The 16,534-nt window shown below is 41.2% G+C and overlaps 1 pseudogene across 1 annotated transcript; it reads left to right on the forward strand.

Moving 5' to 3' along the window:
- Positions 1-325: 325 nt before the first annotated feature.
- On the forward strand, positions 326-7,132 carry LOC308645309 (large ribosomal subunit protein eL22-like; annotated as a pseudogene). Its single transcript has 3 exons — positions 326-416; positions 6,576-6,841; positions 6,973-7,132. The product of its transcript is annotated as a large ribosomal subunit protein eL22-like (transcript).
- Positions 7,133-16,534: the final 9,402 nt, after the last annotated feature.

Consider the following 16,534-nt stretch of genomic DNA (forward strand, 5'->3'; position numbering starts at 1 on the left):
TTCCTTCTTTTCTCAAGAGGAAGAAGAATTCTAGTCTTAGGCCCAATTTCCTCTAATAGTGCCAATAATACCCAAAGAATTTGACTCTGCTCGGAGCCAGTCTTTTCAATTCTTTCCCTAGAGAAAGTTAGACACACGGTGAGGAAGGGGTATTGACAATAGTGTTTGGAGGGGACTGGTGCCTCAGAGCACTCGCTGCTGCCGTGACTCTCCCAGATCTGTGTCTTCTTTTTCCTCTCTGCATGCTGATTCCCCTTTCAGTCGCACTGATCAGGCTCCCGGTGGACTGTGGAGATAAAGGGAGTTTGGGTTGCTGTCCCACAAAATGCAGAGCACTGGGTGTATTCCATGGAGCTACGAGATCTGCCAAGCTAAGCACCTGATGCAGGTGAAGGAACTGAGGTTCAGCAGCTCTGGTGAGCTTTCTCCCAAGCACTGTTTGGTTGGAGCAGTTATGATTCACATTCAGTTATGAGGAATATAAAAAAAAAACTAAGAGAAAGAATTCAAAGGACCAGGATACTAAAGAGAGACCAGCATGTTGAGAGCCACAGCCAAAGGGGCCCCAGCAAACTTCCAGCTGCCAGCAACCAGCTGCCAGCTGATGATTGGCTCACAGCGGCCCCAGCAACATCTAGCTGATTGGCTCCTCTGCGGTGATGTTCATTGGGCTGTTTCCCTGCCCTTTAGACTGCCGGCTGATGATTGGCTCACAGCAGCCCCAGCAACATCTAGCTGATTGGCTCCTCTGCGGTGATGTTCATTGGGCTGTTTCCCTGCCCTTCAGACTGCCAGCTGATGATTGGCTCACAGCGGCCCCAGCAACATCTAGCTGATTGGCTCCTCCACGGAGCTGCTCATTGGGGGACTTCTTTGGCTCCGCCCACGCAACCCAGCCAATCGGCCTCAAGAACAGGAGGATTGTGGGAGGTGGTGAGGGTTGTGTGGGGGGGAGAGGCTGGTGGGAAGCCGGTGGTGGCAGTTGGGCTCTGAGGGGTTTTCCCTGAGGAGCTGTTTTGTTTGGCGTTTGTAGTTCTAAAAATAAAGTTAGTTTCTTTTGACAAGTGGCTCCTGAATTGTGCCCAGCCAGACTGCGGCACCAGCATAACTAGGTAGAGATAGCATAGCCATGAAACTGAAGAGTGGGACAAGAAAAGAAAAAAGTAAAAATAGGCTTTCTCTCAACATTAATGATGGGTATCTTCCAGGAATTGGAGTGGTGAGAGAAAGAAAGAAAGAGAGAGAGAAATGTGGAACAGTCCGAGGAAGGCTCAGATTATCGATTTCAGTTTGGAACTTCAGAGCAAAGAGCTAGTTCTATCTAGAATTGAGAAGTGAACCTGAGGACCAGTGAGGAGGAATTAGGTGAACTGAGAACTAGGGTGCAGGGGATGCCAGCTGGACTGCTAACAAAACCTTGGACAATTGGTCATTCAAAGCCTGTTATTGTGTTTAATGGTAATAAGCCAGAGATAGTAATAAGACTTTTTTATAATTACCTGTCTTTACATACCTTGTTCTCTAGGTACTACAAGGCTTCTGTCAGGCTGAACAGGTGTTGTTTGGGGGACTTTGTGGATGTAATAAAGATGAATAGGTATAGCTTGGTATTCCTGGTACAAAGAGGTAGAATTGTTATCTGCAGGAAGTGAGTTTTCTTTCCCATGTCCTTTGGTCTTGCTAAGTAGTGAAAAGTTACCCAGGCTGGATGGAGTACTGGGTTTTCCTACTCCGGTGGGGCTTGTTACAGACTTGTTTTCAGTGAAAGCTAGAGAAAATAAAACTAGTCCCTTCTCCTTCTAACCTAGGACTAGATCAAGTCTCCATGACCTTCAGGAAGAATATAGGCAAAAACCGCAGAGCATTAGTTAATTTATACTTGTCGTTTATTTTCCTTTCAAAAATACAAACTTTGGTAGATTTCAAAGGAAGAAAGATAGCCATCCAATTATCTGCTAGGCAGGTAATTTTAGGTCTGAGAAGAAATTTCACATGATAGGTTAATGAGCCTGGCAATGAGGAGGGCCAACTGAAGAAGCAGAGACACAAAAATGACAGAACCCCACTATCCCACTCCTCGGTCTATACCCAAAGGACTTAAAATCATCATATTATAGTAACACAGCCACATCAATGTTTATAGAAGCTAAATTCACAATACCTAAACTAGACATCCTTTGATAGATGAATGGATAAAGAAAATGTGATATATATATATGTATATATATATATACATATATATATATATATACACACACACACATACACACACACACACACACACACACACACACACATACACACACAATGGAATATTATTCAGCATTAAAAAAGAATAAAATTTTGGCATTTGCAGGTAAATGGATGGCGCTGGAAAATACCATGCTAAGTGAAGTAAGCCAATCCCAAAAAACCAAAGGCCAAATGTTCTCTATGATAAGTGGATTCTGATCCATAATGGGGAGGGACATGAGAAAAATGGAGAAACTTTGATGGGGCAAAGGGGAGGGAGTGATGAGAAGGGGGCATGGGGGCAGGAAAGATGGTAAAATGAGATGGACATCATCATCCTAGGTACATGTATGAAAACACAAATGGTGTGACACTACTTTGTATACAACCAGAGACATGAAAAATTGTGCTCTATATGTATACTATGAATTGAAATGCATTCTGCTGTCATGTATACCTAATTTAAATAAGTAAATAAATAGAAATGACAGAAGTCCAGAGTTAGGGTGGGGAGAATGGTCTGGGAATCTCCTAGACTATACTACTGAACTCAGTCAATAGATAATAATATTTGTCACTGGTGCATAGTACTAGTTATAATAATAATAATATCAAACACTTACATAGAATGTTCTTATTTATGTTAACTTATATAATGCAACAACCCCAAGAGATAGTTATATTGTCATTTCCATGTTATAAATGTGGGCAAATAAAGCACAGAGAATTTTAAAATGTAACCTTAAGATGTAAGCTGTAAGAAGTCAAGGATTTTAGTATTTTAATTCAGTGCTATTGTTCTAGTACCCAGCACATGTTCAATAATTATTTGTTGAATTAACCATTAATGGATCCAAGATCATGCAGATGGCATGGCAGGGCTGGAATAGGAACTGAGGCTTGATGGTTCTAGGAATCCCACTGCTAATTACTTAGATGCTGTTTTAGGAGTTGAACTTTTTGTCTCTCAACCTGAGTTAAACCTGCTTGCCAAACTCGTCACCCTCCAAGCTGGCTATCTACTTTCTAACTCTAGAATAAAGAGTCAAGATTACTCTAATACCAAGAAAAAGACATTATAAGAAAGGAAAACTGCAGACCAATATCTCTAATGAAGGTAAATGCAAACATCCTCAACAAAATATTAGCAAATTAAATCCACACTGTATAAAGATAATTATACAACATGACTGCAAGTTTTCATCACCATGACCAAAATACCTGACAAGAACAATTTAGGGGAGGAAAAGTTTGTTTGGGGCTTACAGTTTCAGAGGTTCAGTCCATGTTTGGCCAACTCCATTGCTCTGGGCCTAAGGTGAGGCAGAACACCATGGTGGAAGGGCGTGGTGGAGGAAAGCTGCTCAACTCATGGCAGCCAAGAAAGAGAGGAGAGAGAGAGAGAGAGAGAAAACAAGTTTATGAGGAACCAGAAAGTTGAGTGTATGAGGAACCAGAGACAACATATAATCCCCAAGGGCATGTCCCCAGTGACTCACTTCCTGCAGCTGCTACCAGGTCAAGGTCTTCTGGGAAACTGAGGCAGCACAAAAACACCCCCTTCAAATCCCAATTCTTGCAATCAAGACAGAAAGATTTCATATATGTCATTCAGAATAACAGGCACGAGTTTACTGAAGGAATAGGAAAAGGTAAAGAGGTCACTCTCAAGAAGAGAATGGGTCCTGTCAGAGAGGAGAGGGACAGTGTGCCTTTCCTGCACTCCAGTCTTATTAGGGATCCCAGTGAAGTTTCCAGAGAGTCCCAATCCGGTCTACCTCTTGACTTTTTACTGACGTCAAGATGACATCAAACTTTTAAGACCCCTTCCATGACAACTCTAGATTACTGTGGCCCATGCTGACTGGTTCTAATTGGATTTTAACCATAAATTCTTACAGATTTTATGGTTAGGAGGAATTATCCTTTATCTCCCTGAGTTTCAGGATCTGGTCTGTGAAAGAGATCACAAAAGTCTTCCCCTTCAGGGTAACTTGAGTTCCTTGTATTGACATTATTTGGGGCCTGCATCTCTCCTGCAGATAACAGGCAGTTTGCAGAAGAATGTGACATATCCTGTCCACTTAAGCCAGTGGTAAATTGCTTCTTGGAAAAGAAAGCATGTGGGGATCAGCACAGTGGGCCCATTTTATAGAATTATTCCCTTAACCTTGTGTTCCCACCACTTGCATCTGTCTGTCCCCTGTCATAGCTCTGCCCCACCTGCCTACAGTTATCACCCAGTAGTACATTCACATTATTAATCCACCAAATGGATTAATCTAATTACAATGTTATAGCTCTCATACTTGACTAAAAGCCCCATCTCTGAACCTTGCTGTATTGGGGACCATACTTTCCAAACATGAGCTTTTAGGAGGACATTTCTAGATCTGAACCATAAGAATGAGTAGAATTTATTTGAGGTATGAAAAGCTGGTAAAACATTTAAAAATCAATTACTTTAACCCACCATATCAACAAACTAAAGAAAAATAAATCATATAATCATACTGGTTGATGTAGAAAAAGCATTTAACCAAATGCAATACTCACTCATAGTAAAAACTCAGCAAACTAGGGAGAGGGAACTATGAAAGGGGACTTTCTTGAACTTGGTAAAGAACATGTGCAAAAAAAAAAAAACATGGTAAAGAACATGAGTAAAAACTCAGCAAACTAGGGAGAGGGAACTATGAAAGGGGACTTTCTTGAACTTGGTAAAGAACATGTGCAAAAAACCTACAACTCAGTTTCAACACTGTAACAAAGAGACCACTCTGGTGAGAGATATTGACAATGAGGGAGGATAGGTATGATAACACATATATAAGAAATCTTTTTTCTTTCATCTCAATTTTGCTGTGAATTCAAAACTGCTTTAAAAAATAAAGCCCATTTAAAATATATTGCCTTGAATAGGGAGACTTTATATTGTAAAGATATCAGTTCTCCCTCAATTAATTTGTAATAAAAAATTTAACTTGTCAAGATGATACTAATGCTCAACTGAAAAATAAATTAAAGCAAGACAGGTAAGAAAAACTCTAAACAAAGAGTAGCTCTTCCAGCTATTAAAATTGTAAGTTTGAAAGGAGAGTAGTCAGTCACATGGAAATAAATAATAGAGCAGAATAAAATTTCTAGAAGATTAAAAAATAAATAACCCTATAGCTAGCATGATTTAATGGTAGAAACTGGACATATTCCCATGATTAAGAATAAGGCAAGGATGTTCTGCTCCTATTTAATATCATACTGGAAGTCTTAGCTAGTGCAATAAGATGAAAGACATGTTTATCTATGTGTGAAATTTAAAAAAAATCAAACAGACAACCAAAGCCTCCTGAAAAAAAAAATTGTGTATGTGGTAATGGAGAATGAATCAAAGGCCTCACACATATTAGGAAAGCACTCTACCTCTGAGCTATATTCCCAACCCAATTAATAAGCAAGTATAGCAAGATCTTGGGATACAAGTTTAATATGCTTAGGTCAATTTTATAGAATTATGTCAGCAGTACACTATTAGAGTTTTAAAAAAAATTTAAAATACTATTTAACAAAATTAAGAACCCCCCAAAGTGGAGTTTTTAAGTAAAAAACCAACAAAAAATATGTAGAGGGTCTATGTGGGGAAAAGTACAAAACTCTGATGAAAGAAATCAAAGAAGAAATAAATGAATGAACAGATAGTCTGTTTTCATGGATTGGAAAGCTTTATATTGTAAAAATGTCTATTCTTCCCAACTTGATCTAAAGATTCAATAACATTCCAATCAAAATCCCAGAAAGCTATTTCGTATAGATTACCATACTGATTCTAAAATTTATATTCAAAAGACATAAACTAGCCAACATAATAATGAAGGAGAAGAATAAAAGTGGAGGATTCACTTCCTAAATTTTAAGATGAATTAAAAAGCTACCTAATCAAGATAGCACTGTATTGATGAAAGAATAGGCACAGAGATCAATGCAACAGAACAAGGAGTCCAGAAATAGACCCAGACAAATACAGTTAATTATTCTTGATCAAGGAGCAAAAGCAATTCAATGGGAAGATGTGAGTCTTTTCAACAAATGTTCAACAATTGGAACATATGCAAAAAAAAAAAAATCTAGACGCATTTAACAAAAATTAACTCAAAATGAATCATAAGCCCAAATGTAAAATGCATAACTACAAAACGTCTAGGAAAGAACATAGAAGAAAATCTATATGACTTTGGGTGTGGTGAAAAGTTTTAGACACAAACTAAAAGCATGACCAATGGAAAAAATAGTAAATAAGGCTTTGTTAAAAATTAAAAATTTCACCCTTTCTCCCTCCACTACCACAGTGGCACCCATGAAAAAGCTTGTGGCAAAGGGGGGCCAAAAAATAAATAGATTCTGAAGTTCACCCTTGATTGCACCTACCCTGTAGAAGATGGAATCATGAACGCTACCAATTTCGAGCAGTTTCTCCAAGAGAGAATCAAAATGAATGGAAAAGCTGGGAATCTTGGTAGAGGGGTTGTGACCATAAGAAGGAGCAAGAGCAAGATTCACTGAAACATCTGAGGGTGACTTTTTCCAAAAGGTATTTGAAATATCTCACCAGAAAGTATTTGAAGAAACTTTGAAATCATGAAAAAACAATATATAGGTCTCTATTGTTATAGAAATAGATACATTGTCCATGTGATGTGGTTAAATAAAAAGCATTTTACAGAGAAAAAAAAGTATTTGAAGAAGAATAATTTATCTACGTGACTGGTTGTGTATAGTTGCTAACAGCAAAGAGAGTTATGAATTACGTTACTTCCAGATTAACCAGGATGAAAAGGAGGAGGAAAATGAGGAATAAAACTCTTTTATCTGGAATATTTTGTATGAGTTCTTGAATAAAAATTAAAATTTTCACAAGGTGGCACACACCTGTAATTCTAGTGGCTGGGAAGCTGTAGCAAGAGGACTGCAAGTTCAAAGCCAGCCTCAGCAACTTAGTGAGGCCCTAAGTAACTTAGCAAGACCCCATCTCAAAATAAAATATAAAAAGGACTGGGGATGTGGCTCAGCTGTTAAGCACTACTGGATTCAATCCCTGGTACCAAATTTTTTTTTTTTAATTTTGTGCTCTGCATCAGACAATGTTAAGAAAATCAAAAGACAAACCACAGACTTAGAGAAAATATTTGCAACCAGGTATAGTGGCACATGCCTGTAATCCCAGCAACTAAGGCAGGAGGATCATATTTTCAAGGCCAACTTCAGCAATTTAGCAAGACCCACAGCAATTTAGCAAGACACTCAGCAACTTAATGAGACTTTCAGCAATTTAGTAAGATCTCATCTCCAAATAAGAAATAAAAAGTGTTGGGGATAAAGAAAATATTTGAAACATATAAGATAAAGGACTTATATCCAAAATATATAAAGGACTCCTAAAACTTAACAATAAGAAAACAAACAATCCAATTAAAAAGTGGCCCAAGTCTGGAGATGTAACTCAATGGTACAGCACTTACCTAGCATATTTAAGGCCCTGGGTTCACTTTGTATTTAAAGTGGGGATGTGGTTAGACACTTCACCAAAATATAGGTACAGATAGCAAATAAGTATATAAGAAAATGCTCAACATCATTTAATATTAAGAAATGCCAAATTAAAGTGAGATTCCTTTGTACATCCATTAAAATGACTAAAAAATATTTTTAAATAAGAATTGCTGGCAAGGACACAAAGGAATAAGGGCTATAATCCACTGTTGTTAGGAATGCAAAATAGTACAATAACTTTGGAAGACAGTTTGACAGTCTTAAAAAGTTTCTTAAATCTAGGCTTATCATACAATCTTGCAATTGTGTTCCTTCGTTTTTACCCAAATGAGTTGGAAATTTATGTCTGCACCAAAACCTACACATGAATGTTTTAACAGCCTAGAAGCAAACAAGATGTCCTTTGATATCCTTCAACTGGTGAATGGAAAAACTATGGTACATCCATACAATAAAATATTATTCAGTGATAAAAAGAAATGAATTATCAAGCTATGAGTAAACATGAATGAATCTTAAACAGATATTACTAACTGAAAGAAGCCAGTCTGAAAAGGCTACATGGTTCATTGGTTCCCTTATACAACATTCTGGAAAAGGCAAAACTAGAACAATGATGAAAAGATCAACATTTAACAAGGTATTAGGGGGAGGAAAAGGGGTTGAAGGTGAAGCAACAAGATTTCTTAGGGTGGGGAAACTACCCTGTATGATAATGAAGCTGTGGATATATAGTACTGTGTGTTTGATGCCTATAGAACTTTTCAGCACAAAGAGTGAGCCTTCATGTATGCAATTTCAAAAATAACTTGTAGGGGTCAGGGGATCCTAAGATGGAATGCAGAATGTGACAAAATAAATTACATGTCTTATACATATATGAAACAACCTCACAGAAGTGGGTGGAGGTAAAGGTATTGATTTAGTAACTTTAAAAATGAGAAGAATTGGGCTGGGGATGTGGCTCGAGCGGTAGCGTGCTCGCCTGGCATGCGCGGAGCACTGGGTTTGATCCTCAGCACCACATAAAAATAAAGATGTTGTGTCCACCAAAAAAACTAAAAAATAAATATTAAAAAATTCTCTCTCTCTCTCTTTAAAAAAATGAGAAGAATCTATAAGATTAAAGGTAAAGAAATTGTACATAAGCATTGTATTCTAGTTGATAAAGTATTTTCTTTTGATGGTTTGTGTTAATAATTCTGATGCTACAACATTGTGCACTGAAATTGAACTATTAAGCAAATAGATGGTGGATTATGGGAGCCAAGTTTCTCACTGCTGGAATGGGGGAGAGGCTACAATGATCCATATAATAATAGATTAAAGCGAGAGATGTTATGTTTATTTTAATGTAGATACAAATATTTGCATATAGAAATATTTATAAATATATGTACATGCATGGGCTAGTATGCATACATATATCTTTTTGTTCTTTCATCTGAGAGAACCCAGAAGTACTAACACCCCATTAGCAACAAGCAGACTACTGCTTAGATCTTGGTTTCTCATATCATTGTCCAATAAAAGGGACTAGGGCTCCTTGGAGAAATGGCTGATTCTAGGAGTGGGAAATACACAAGATAAACTTGGAATACCCTACAATATCAGAAATTAAGGAAGAACTATGACAACCCCCCAACAAAATATCAACTAAACCCCAAGGGGGTAATGTCAAAGGGACATAGGAATCAAGAGAAAGTTGCCAATGGCCAAAGAAGGAAAATTTTAAGAAACAAAATAAGGTAGCATATGGGATTATTGCCTGGGGATGTGGCTCAGTGATAAGAGTTTTTGCCTAGCATGCATGAGGCCCTGTGTTTGATTCCTAGTACCACCACAAAAGACCTTGTCTCAAAAAAACAACAAAAGCAAACCTATTGGATTACAAACTAAAAAATGCATTTCCTTATCAATAAAATAAATCCATGTTGATCTAAATAAATTATTGAGCAAATAAATAAATAGCAGAGGAGACAAATCTCCACAGCAGAAGAAATCCAAGCGATTTATGTAGACATGCTACTCTCAAGTAAATGGAATGCAACTCCCTAATCTTTAAGTATGAATTGTGCATAAGGACTTCCCTGGAAAAAGTACTGCATGGAAAAGTGGGTGAGAATAACGTCAGTGAAAAAAACTGACAAACACTATCTCAGGCAGGTAACCAAGGTCAGCATCAACAGCAATAAATCATGCTGATACTGTGTATCCTTGATATATGTGATAGATATTACTGTACCTCTTTGATTTTCTTCCCCCAGATCCACAAGCCCAGTCTAATTACAAGAAAAGAATTAGAAGATCCAAAAGGGAGGGAGGAATAGAGAGAGGTTGATCAATGAGTTCTAATACATAGATAGGACTGAGAAGTTCCGGTGTGCTATGGCACAGTTGGATGACTAGAGATAATGACAATGTAGTGTATATTTTAAAAAAGCTAGAAGAAAGGATTTTGAGTGTTTTCACCATAAAGAAATGATAAAATATGATATTTGATAAAAAATTATAAAAAATGATATTTGAGGAAGTACATGTTTAACCTGATTTTAGCATTATACAATGTATATATATCAAGTCATCACATGGTGCCACATTAATATGTATATTTTTTGTGCTTTTATATACTAAATTCTAAATGTAATTAAAAATTTTAAAATGATCCCAAATGAGGGACATTATTTAAATATTTGACTCCTCAAAGCTGTCAAAGTCATCAAAAGCAAAGAGAAGTTTGAGAAAACATCACAGCCAAAGGGAATCTAAGGAGAAAGGATGATTAGGTATAGTGGGATATTAAGAGAAGCTGAGGAAATATGGAGATATGAACTTTAAGTAATAATAGCATCAATATGTTATTAATTATACTATACCATATCAATGTAAAATGTTATTGGGGAAACTGGAGCATATGGCCATTCTCTGCACTATCTTCAAAATTTCTCAGTAAATCTAAAACTGTCCTTAAAAATAAAGTTTATTAAAATGAAGTTTATTTTAAAACAAACAACTCCTTCTCTGCCTCCCAGACCCTCTGCCCCATGCAAGGTAGGGCAAGTGGGGCAAGTGCAGAGTTGGCAGTTCCCGGGGAACCGATTGAACTTCAGTTTCCCAGCTCCAGCTTGAGTCTGAAAACCCCAGTCCTGAAGGGCCCCTTTCCACCCTGGGGGATGCTCTTGCAGACCCAAAGAGCAGGCACTCTCCACAGGAGGCTGGCAGAGTGTCATTTGACTGCCCTAGTCTGCCATGGTTGCAGGCATTGTGACTCTCCTGGCGGCTCTGAGCTGGCTCTTCATAGTGTGCCCTTCACATCTCTCTGGGCTTCTTGCCTGGCCTTCCTATGCCCTTGGTTCTAGCCCCCCAGCTCCCTAGGGAATTCATCTAGTGCAGTACAGACTCATTACCCCACTAGACTCACCCGAGTCCTGGAACAAACATGAAGCAGCCTTGAGCTCAGAGATCAGGAACTCATTGAGAAAAGATGTGTGAGGGATATTTTTGTGTGTCCTGAGTTCATAGACCTGGTTAGGGCTTTGAGAATGTTCTTCACTCCTTTCCTGGGGCGATCGGAGGGAGGGAGCTGGGTCCCAGACTTATAAAAGCTTAGCAGAAAATCACGGAATTGGCAGACAGAGATAGTTTTGGTGTTGGAGTAGAATATGGGCTGGGAGAGTAAGGTGGCTGCATAAAACTTTGAGGGTGGGAGATGCAGCTTTAGCATGAGGAACCCGAGCTCAGGAACATCCAGGGAATGTAAAGAATCCCTGTGTTTTTGTAGCAAGGGAATCACCTGGACTTTACAATGGGAGGTACTAGCTGCCAGAGAGTGGTTTTGGATAGGTGACTTGTGCGCTTTGGAAGGCTGAGGACTAGCATAAGTTGGGGCTCTCTGGGAAGAGGGAAGATGGAGATTGGGACTTCGCAGCCTACAAAAAGTCACCATAGGGAGGGGAGAAACAGCCTGGAACTGGTGTCACCTCCCCCAATAGGTGTCAGAGGAAAGTCAGCAGGTCTCTGCGCCAGCCGCGCCCTATCTTCTCCAGCTTTACGCACGGGCTTAGCTCACCTTCTAGACCCGAGGGGAAATCAGAACTCCAATCACCTCTCTCCTGAGGGGAGGACTTTTTCCACAGCCATGAGTCTTTGTACCAGAGGCTTCCAAGGGCAGAAGAAGCCATCGATTAGGGCTCTGCCTCTGGGGTGAAAGACAGGCTGGAATGGCCAGGGCTGGCTCCGGAGAGGGGCGCACAGACTGGCTGGCGGGTGGCAAGACCTCTGAGTTAATGTATAATTGTGAGCAGATGGCGGGGGCTGACAGCAGCTTAGGGCCTGGGCCTAGCTAATGAGGGACAATTAGCCCCAAATCCGGTGGGGGCAGTTGAGAGAGTCAGACAGTGAAGGCATATATTTGCTTCTCAAACAGTCTGGTGCGCTGGGCAGAGGGCTGAGCTGTGGAGCCTTTGGGCTTGCTAGGCCCCCAGCCAGGGCCCTTTCCCTCTTTTCCCTCCCCCCATCACCTCTGGGTCGAATGCTTCTGTTTGTTCAGACCCGAGAGCCAGCCATAAAGGCGGAGGGAGAGGGTAGTTTATGGGGGAAATCGCTGCCACCACCATCTGCCAGGGCTTGTCCTTTCTCCCCCCTGACACCCCTATCTCCACCCTTATGCAGCTGTCTCTGGGAATAGCCAGTCAGGACATGAGCCTTGAGCCTCCAGATGCAGGGGCAGATTCAGGGGGGAAGGTATGGGCAGAAAAGGGGGACTAAGAATAGGGTTACCCTATGTCTTTCTGGGGACCTTCTTTCACTAAGGCATGACTAAGTAGAGTGACCAGCAGTCCCTAGCTGCCCTGAGATGGAATGGGCTCTGCTTTCACTGGGCATGTGCTGTCCTTCTCACAGTGCTGAAACCACCTGATGCAGTCTTCCCTGTGCTCCAGAGCTCTGGACCAGCCTGAGGATGCTGGTGGAGACTGGAAGAGGAGGGGAGTATGTGTTAGGGTAAGGTGGAAAACCACTTCTGGGATACATTTGGCCTTTGAGAACAAGAGTTACCAGCCCTAGGATCAAGATAAATGCACCATACCCACTCCTACCCTCTCAAACCCAAAGCAGTAACCAATAAGATCCATTCTTCCCTCCTCTGACTTCTGGTTCCAGTCTTATTGCCCTATACCCTGCTTATTTCAGCCTGATTTCTACAATGGAATCACAGGATCTGAAGTGTGGAATGGACCCAGAGGGCTTTGCATGTTGGCTTCTGCACACCCAGCAGGGATCTGCCCAAGACAATGATAGCAACAAAACTTTCAAGCGCTGGAGGCTATGTTCACTTCCAGCAACGCACTTACTCCATAGGGACAACCTACCCAGCCACTGGTGCCCTCATTCCAACTGTGACCTAGATAACCTATGGTGTCTTTTGTGAGATGCTTGTTATCATTAATGACTGAGAATCTAAAGGCACCAAATTCCTCATGAGACAGAGACTGATAGCATGCGAAGAAGGAAGAAGGAAAAACAGGTCCCATGCCACCTCATTAGCACACTGCATGCATCTCTAACTCTCGGAGGCTCATTCTCACCACCACTATGGTTTTCAATGCTCTGAAGTCCAGGATCCCCTGTTTCCATGAAAGAACTCATCATCCTTGGTGTCACCTCAGTCAAATACCCAGTTGGAGCACTGGTGAGAACACTCTCTAGAGAGAACTTGTGCTATGAGACACGTGCTCTCCATCCACCCTCTTTCTCTCAGAGCCAACTCATTTTGTGTTTATACCCATTTATCTTTTATAGAAATACACACATGACCCAGGTGTTGGCCCCAAAGCCCAGACATGTACATTCTGGCCAGGAGCTATATCAGTGTTTCTGGCAGACTCCTTTGTGCTTCTATGCATTTAAAACTTTGGCCACCCAGTCTGAAGTTCCCAATTTTCCATGTTCTTCATGTTCTTCAGGGGTGCTGATCCCTGCATGGAAGCACTCTGGGGTCAGGGGGCCTGCATGAGAATGGCTCTGTACCTGCTTCAGGTTGGTAGGTGGACCCAAGGTGGGCTCTGAGGACTTCCACAGAAGGACACAGTGGGTCATTGGCTGTGGTTTGCCCTGCCTCAGGGCCAATGTCATTCAGCCCCAAGCACACCTCCCTCCTCCTCTCTCCTCTGCTCATGGCCTGTGACATCACTGGCTGTTCCCAGAAGGCTGCCCTCTGCTCCTGAGCACAGGCTCTTTGTAGCTCTGGACCCCCTGGTAGGACTGAAGCAGGAGAAAAGTGGAGCTGTTACCAGGATCAGCCCACCAGCATCCCTGGAGCCTGCAGGGGTCTCTGGAGCCCAGGACAGGATACCTAGACCTCCCACCGGAGCTCTCACCTCATTTCCTCCACCCAGGTAGCTCACCTGCAGGCTCATTGTCTGCTCTGCCTCTCATGCTGTCTCCATGTCTTTGTGTGGCCAAACCCAATTCTTACTCTTCTCTGTTCTTGCAGCTATTCACCCTCCCTCTGTTTCAAACCTCTATCCTGCTTTCCCATCTTGTTATTTTTTTTAGACAAGTCATTGAGAATGTTGGGCATGTATGAGGAGGCTGTTGGAAATGGGGTTTCTGTTTGTAATTTGGGGCATGATTCTTTTTGGTCTGGAGATCATTTAGATTTTAATATTGATTCTGCATTCCTACAGCTGCTTTGAGCTCTGGGTCACCTAGGAAGAGAGACCCAGCCCTGTTAAGGATTAAGAGTTTGGCTAAAATTCTGTGCCCTCATCCTCCTGTCCTGGCATTGCCCTTCACAGTCCCAGCTTGACTCTCTTCTCTCCATTTCTTTGGTGGCAACTAGATAAACATGAAACAGGAGTAGGGGCAAAGAGTCTCAGGATTAGGAGCCAGAGATTTTGATTTCTGGCAAGGAACTGGCTTCTAAAACTTGAATCTTACTCTGAGTGGCCCCTGACTTGTGGAAACCCCAATTTGTGCCTCTGTTTTCTTTGGAAAAACCTCTGCCTGCCTTCCCAACCCTGTGGGAAGATGAGAACTGGAGGGGGAGTGTATCTCTACCTACTTAGAAAAATAAGTTAATTTAGCTACTGAACTTAAAACAGTAGGGACTGAATTCCATACTCTTTATAATTTGTTCTTTCACCCTTGCTAGTCTCCTTTCTCTGCTGCATGGTAATCTCTTGGGGAGCATAAATCTTGCCCCTTTTCTTTTTACTGCCTTCCTACTGAACGACCAACAATGTGCTCATGCTTATGACCTTATTCAGTAAATAGTTGCAGATGAGTTAACTGGGATTAGATGGCATGCTTATTACAGGAAAGTTTCATGTGTAAACTGTTTCCAAGCATCACCTCCATCCCAGCCATGATTCCAGGCATGAAAAGAAGCAGTTTCAGCTGAGTATAGTGCCTGTAATCCCTGAGACCTGGGGGGCTGAGGCAGGAGGATTTGCAAGTTCAAGGGCAGTCTAAGCAACTTAGTGAGACCCTGTCTCAAGAAAAAAGAAGAAGAGGAGGAGGAGGAGAAAATAGCTTTGACTCCCATTAATTATTAATGGATGATGAAAGCAAAAAGACATAGTGACCGCTGGTTTATGTCCCTTGCCCAGAGACTCTCTTGTGCTCAAGATGGTTGTCAGCAGACAGCTCTCTTCCTCCCTTCTCTATGTTTAAGAAGTATTAGTTTAATGAATGAATGTCTGATCCCAGAAAAGTCATCTCTGAAGGTGAAGTTCTACTGTGAGATCTAGACTTTTCAGGGTTATCAGGAACCAACAATTTCAACAGATTAGAATCTGCTAAGAGTGCATTTTCTATGAGAAGTTATAACCAGTATTGTTCATCATGACTTCCAATGCGTGGGACCAGAGCTCACTGCCTGGTGGGGCAGAGCTGAGCCTCACATTTCCCCAGAGTTTCTTAGAAGATATGAAAAAACAGGAGCAAGCCTTTCCCGCAAAGTGCTCTGAAGGAAACATTTGCCTGGTGGTTTGGAGAATTAATCCAGGACTGCCTGGTAGTGAAAGTGAAGCCCTGAACTTGGGGACTCAGGGGTCTATGGCTCAAGTGTTTTTGCCAGGGGCTGGGAAGACTAATGAGTACCCAGAGACTAGAGTTGCCTGTTTTGAAAAGAGAAAGCTGGAGTATTGGGAAGTATCATCCCTTTCTACCTCCCCAAATTTCTGTAATGGATATTCAGGAAATGAGATTTTTTTCATTCTTTCTTATCCAAAAAGACCCAGTCTTCAGCCAATCCTATGATTTTCATTGCATAAGAGTTTAAGTAAAAAAAATTCTTTTTTTTTTTTTTTTGAGTGGGAGTACTGGGGATTGAACTCAGGGGCATTCAACCACTGAGCCACATCCCCAGCCCTATTTTGTATTTTATTTAGAGACAGGGTCTCATGGAGTTACTTAGTGCCTTGCTGTTGCTGAGGCTAGCTTTGATCTGGTATTCCTCCTGTCTCAGCCTCCCAAACTGCTGAGATTACAGGTGTGTGCCACCATGCCTGGCTAAGTAAAGAGAATTCTAATGCTATGATTTGAGTCAACCTACAGGCAAATTTTTGAAACTTGACCTTCTATCACAAAACATTACATCCCAAACCATTTCAAGCAAAATTTCAAAAAGACCTTATCCAGATAACCCCCTATTATTGCAGACCCAGCCTCAAAATAGGAATAGAAGCTCCCAAAAGGACTCCCCAATCTTCCAAGTTGGCTTCCTGTCCTCCTGCAAGGAGGGTCAGCCTGGAGC

This window comes from Spermophilus citellus (genome assembly GCF_964194105.1).
Source record: "Spermophilus citellus genome assembly, chromosome: 3".
In the NCBI taxonomy this organism is placed as follows: Eukaryota; Metazoa; Chordata; class Mammalia; order Rodentia; family Sciuridae; genus Spermophilus; species Spermophilus citellus.